A 6,445-nucleotide genomic window follows, 5' to 3' on the forward strand; every position below is an offset into this window, starting at 1 on the left:
CATATGCTTTGGTCATTTAGTGACTGAAAGACCTCCACAAGCCCAGGTACATGCTACCTACTTATTTTATATGCCTAATATAATATTATTATATTATATATGTTACATATAATATGAAGATAATATTTATCTTCAGCAGCTCTTGAAGAGTTAGGAACCTCACCAACAAGACTGCTGTAAAGAAATTGAAATTTTTCACTATTTATTATATTTATAATTTTATTTATATTTACAATATTAATCCATTATTAATTGATGATAATCTTATTATTTCTTTTATATTAATTTCATAATTTTAATAAACTTATTTATTTATTAATCCCACTTCACATCACAATGTTGCTGAAGACTCATCCTGTGACCTTCACCAGACACTGACTGTTGTATCAGTGTAGAGAAGGACCATGCCCTTATTTGAAAGTACCCAAAGCACTTATGGGCAGCATTTGGCACTCTTGCATTCACTGTCCATTTAAGAACCAGTCAGTTCTATATCTCTTCTGTAACAACTCATAAGATTCAAAAGCTAACCAGAACATGATTGTATTAGGCACTAAGTTTTGCTTCCACCTCTTGGAGGAAATTGGGGAATGTTTACCACCTAACAATTCATTTAGAGAGCATTCACTGCTGAATGTTGGAGAAAGGGAAGGAGAGCTTGATCCCCTTTCCAATCATGGGAATCCACCTAACAAACCTGGAACATCTTCCCAAACATGATTTTCTTTATGTAGCTCCTTTCCTTTAAAATCTCCAAAAGTACCCTCTTCCCTACAAGAAGAGAAAGTCTAAATTCCTTAGCCTGGCATTCAAGGATCTCCATAAACTAGCACCAGCCTACTTTTACAACATTATTTCCTATTATTTCCAACATGAACCTCTAGCCAAATGTCATAGTCCCCTGATAATATATTAAAATATGTTATATTTTATATATTATTTTATTTTATTATTTTATTGTTTATTATTTATATATTGTTATATTTATCATATAAAATATAATACATATAATAAATAACATCGTATTTTTTGCCCTCTCTCCACTTTTGCTTACACATACTGGGCCATATACCTGAAATCTCATTCCACTTTTTTCTCTGACTATAAAGATTTTGTCTATCCTTCACAGGTCCTGTCATTTCCATGAACCTTTTTCCAACACTCCAGTTCACAATTACACCCCCTCCTCTGAACTCCAAGAGTCCCTATTGTCTATGATACTCATGATTGATCATAATTTTCATTATCTCTCCAAATTAGATTATAAACTCCCTGAAAGCAAACCCTGTACTTTTTAAATATTTTAAGCCATATAGTTCCACACTGAAAGTTCTGCATGAGCATGCTCAATGTGTGTTGAATTTTAAAACATTGCTATTTGTCCTTAAAGTATATCCCTTCCTCTCTAAATACTCCAAAAAGCCCATGAACTCTAAATCCCAGAGGATTACACATGCAATCTCCAGTGTTGCTGGTGTTGACACTAGAGACTGAGGTAGGTAGACCATTTATTCCAATAAGCACTTGTCAGCAAATACAAATAAGATTCTACAACCAATTCATCTATAAAATGGGAATAATATTAATATATACTTGTGAGGGTCAAATGAGATATTTGTAAAGAACTTTGAAAACCTCTATAGATATTCTCATTAATGCTGTTGCTGCTGCTACTGCTATTACTACAACTCTTTAGACATGCTTTTTCTGACTACTACTACTATTACTACTACCAGTACTACTATTAGTACCAGCACTACCGTTACTACCTCTAGTACTACTACTACTACTACTATTACTACTACTACTACAAAGATAGTTTCAGAGCTACAGAGCAAACACAACGTAAATTTATTCATACTGAGCCTGAATCCAAATGAGCTTACAATTCTGTAGTGAATTTTGTGTAATTAATATTTTGCATCATTCTACTAAATACAATTGCTTCATTATTTTAATGTTTTCCAGTTTGCTGTAATTTGTTTCATTTTCTTTTAATTAATGTTTTCCTTCTCTTCTGTACTGCTGTATTTACATTCATTTTGACTGGCAGCTATCCACTCAATGTGACACTTTCATAGAATTATCCCAATAGCTATATGGGGAATGGGTTTTATACCATTTTCCAGTATAGTTTCCCTGACTTCTGATGATTTCACAATTGTCCAAAGTCTCCAAATGTCTAACAATTCAATTTTTTTTTGCTTGTTTAAAGCAACAAAATCCGTTTGGCCTGCAATACACTGTGGAAACCTGTGTAGCTGTTTTCTAAATATGCAGCAGATGGAAAGGTCTGTCTTTAAGCTCTTTATTCCATTTCTGTAATAGAAAAGCCCTTTGAAGTAGATCAAAACATGACTTGTCAGCAGATGGATTATAACCTCTCCCCCTTCCCACACCACACTAGAAGATCACCAAAAAGTTTTTACATAATGTGAAATTCCCATTTACTTTTCACTTTAGTATGAAAAAATAGGAAATTATTCCTAGGTCTGCCCTCTTCCCCAGTCACTCTATCCTCTTCCCTGTTGGTTTAATACTACAGAAAAGTTTGAGGGCACGCATGCATGCGTATGTGCACACATACACACACACACACACATGCATACTGTCTTTTGTTTTAGGCAACAGGAAAAAATCCAGTAACTACCTGTGAAAAAAAAATGCCAACAGGTGTGTAGGTGAACCAGCAACTACTGTTAAGAATCTGTCTGACATACAATCTTCTTTCTAAGGCTACATAGGATAAAACCCAGGTATGCTGGTAAATGTCTCTGGAGGGGGAATGTATTCAGGAAACACTTTTATATTTAATCTGCATTATTAACACTTTCTTAATTCTAGATAATCAACAAAATTATTTGTTGTTTTGTAACATTTGCAGATTTCCTAGATATAAATGCCCACACTGAAAATTGAAGTGGGCTCAAACATATGCCTGATACAAATCAGTTGTAAGCTTTTCCTTGTTTCTTTTGATTATTCTTCCCCTATTTTCCCTCATTTAGGGTGTTCTTGGAAAAGATACTGGAGTGGTTTGACATTTCCTTCTCCAGGTCATTTGACAGATGAGGAAACTGAGGCAAACAGCAACTTACCCAGGGTCACACAGCTAGTAAGTGTCCAAAGGCAGATTTGAACTCATGAAGATGTTTCTTTCTGACTCCAGACCAGTACTCTACCTACTATATCACCTAAGTGCCCCAAAATAGTCTTTACCTTATGGAATTATTGTAAGAATAAAATGAGATAATATAGGCAAAGCATTGTATGTATATGTATATTCACATATGTACGTGTGTGTATATATATACACATATGTGGGCATATATGCATATGTACATATATACAGAAGGTTATCCCTGTGTTATCGACTTACCCCACGACAATATTTCACCTATCATATTTTTAGAGTCAAATAATTATATTTAGTGGAGTTATAGTTGCACTTCACAAGGATGTTTTAGTATTTTTCCCAATCAGCATAGAATCTTAAAATTAAACCTGATGAGACTGAATTTCTGAGTCAACAATGTGGATACCCCTTAAAATATTTTTACAGTGGTGAAATGACTCTAAGAAATGTTATTAAAGAGAGAATTAGGAATGTTTGGGGATATATCCCTAGTATTCAATAATTTCAATAAAGAAGTCAACTGCCTCCCTCTTTAGTATAATATTCCTCTTTAACCCTCCTCTGGTAGAGGATGATATTCTAAGAAATGGAGAGTATCTGTGGCTTTCTATTTAACTTGCTAGTTATATACATATCTATAGTTAGATATGACATATAGTTAGATATTATATATCGTTAGATATTGTATATATTTATATGTTTATCTATACACACATACATACATACATACACACACATAATTGTTGTCTGCTAGATTTCTAGTTTTCCGGCTTTTCTAGCTGGATTTTTAGCTTTCTAATTGGATCTGATGCAAAATAGCTTTATTTATTACTTTCTAGGTATAATTACATCTTCGAAGCTTATTTGTAGCTTTCTTGCTGGATTTCTAGTTCTCTTGGTGGGCTTGTCATAACATTTCTATGTTTGTGAATTTCTATTTAGATTTCTTAACTCCTTTGGTAGCTTCCCCTCCTTCAGATACCTTGTATCAATGTTGATCCCTCAACAATCTCATAATTTTATCTCCAGCAGCACAGATTTTCTATATATGCAGTGGGTCTAATCATCTGCTTTTTTCTGTATTTATTCTTTTTAGGACCATTTCTGACCCTCTTCCCCCATAAGCAAATGTTGTTCTAAGTATGGTGGTTCTGCTGTTCTCTTGAGTAAAACACAGTTTTAATAATCTTTACAAAATATTTCCATTTTTTCTTGTATTTGTTGTTCTCCTCACATTTATGTCTTTAAATACCCTTAGGATACTTTTCTTAGTTGTATCTCTTATAAGACTTTTTTTAATTGGATTTTAGCCTCCCCAATTTCTCTCTGCTTTTTGAAACAATACTACTTTGTAATCATTGGTCATTCTTTTTCATAATGTTTTACAAGCTATTTTATATTCTAACCCAGTATTGTCTTTGGCCACCATCTATCTCTTCTTGGCAAGTAAAATCTCTGTTTTGCTCATTTACTCATTTATTTGGTCTGCTTTTTGTGGCAATAGACTTACATTGGATGAACTATATAAAATTATTATAGTCAGTGTTGATATCATTTCTGCTGTCCATTTCCCATTTTTTCTTTTCTAATTACTCATATTAATAAATAGGCATTGAGTTGATTCTATTACATACCATGTCTTTTTCTCATTATTGTTTTTTCTTACATCTTACTAATCCTGATCTTTGTATCAACAAATCAATGGTCTGACTGTACAGAGACAGATAATACAGGAATAACTCCCACATCAATGATAAATCTTTTCCTGTCTGTTAAAATGCAACAGTTTTCTTTGTGTGTGCGGTGTTATATGGTTCTTACCATGTTCCGCATCTGCTGATTCTTTTCTCAAGAAAGTGTTCGTGCAGGGGTGGCTAAGTGGCGCAGTGAAGAGAGAACCAGCCCTGGAGTCAGGAGGACTTGAGTTCAAATCCAGCCTCAGACCCTTAACATAAAAACTAGCCATGTGACTTTGGGCAAGTCACTTAACCCCAATTGCCCTCCAAAAAGCAAAACAAACAAAAAAAACTGTTCGTGTTGTAAAGGTATCATCAGTGTAATTTACAACCCTTTGCCTGTCTCCTTTTTCCTGGAACCATACTTTACCATATACTTGCAGTCCTCACATTTTCCCACCTTTGCAATAAACTCACTAAGTATTAAACTCTATGGTGATTTGATTTGGATGGTCTTAACCAAATACTTTATAAATTCCTCTACCTCTTCTTCCTTTAGCCATTGATGTTGGTAACTATGCTACAAATATTTTCATGGTGGTCTTATCAACATTGTGACAAAAAATAGGCAACAAAGAAAATATAACTCCCGACCCATAAGCCTTCTTCTTCGATCTGCACAAAAGTCATATGGAAGTTATCTACATACCAACTGAGGACATCCTTAATGAAATATTAGTAGAGAACAAGCAGGGTTTCCCAAGAGAGTGAAAAGGCCTTAGCCTAAAGGCCAGGGTCTCCCTTTGCATCCTGGTGACTGAATGTAGATGGTTCTGGAGGAGAAAGAGAGACTGGTGACCTTACACAACCCTCCCTCACTCAAATCAAAGTCAATTGCAAGTCATGTCATCATTTTACTGATGCCATGGTCCTCTTCAAAAACAAACAAACACAACAATTCAATGATGGACCACATCTTCACTATTTTACAGTAAGAACCTACTGTGATATTTATTAGTTCATTATGAAAAAGCCTGTATATTGCTAGAGCAAAATCCTGCCTAAAGGCCCTTTTCAACAAACTGAATGTTTTCCATCCTTACATCAAAATCATTTAAAATTCCTTGAAAGACATAACAAAATGATAGCCCCATTCAATGACCATTCTGCTGCTAAACAACAGGCTAGGCATGAGAGAGGAAGGTTTATGCTCACCAGAAACGTTCATCACTGTGATGGGGGGAAATCCAGGGTACAGTTCAAGTAGAAGGGGAAACCTCTCTGGATACTGAGATCCCTCAGATTCTCCTGTTTGTGAATATCACTGTGCAGGTGATATCAAACCCTGGAACATTGCAGCGCCTCCTAGAAGAGATGTAAAAACACTTAAAACATTTTAGCCTAACATCCAAACAGGAAACACTAAGTGAATGAAAGATGTTTGTTGTGCATTTGAGTGGCCAACCCAAAGAGCTCATTGGCCCAGATAATACAAGAGGGACAAGTTTTACCCAAGGTTGAACAGGAGGAGAAGAATAGTTTTAAAATTATAAATCTATTTTAATACCCCAAGATTTTCACAAAAGCAAAGACCCATCTTTTTATTCTAATATTCTATCAGTAATACTATATG

This window comes from Petaurus breviceps, unplaced genomic scaffold (assembly GCF_028583685.1).
Source record: "Petaurus breviceps papuanus isolate PSGF00001 unplaced genomic scaffold, PetGlider_PUasm1.0 126, whole genome shotgun sequence".
Lineage (NCBI taxonomy): Eukaryota > Metazoa > Chordata > Mammalia > Diprotodontia > Petauridae > Petaurus > Petaurus breviceps.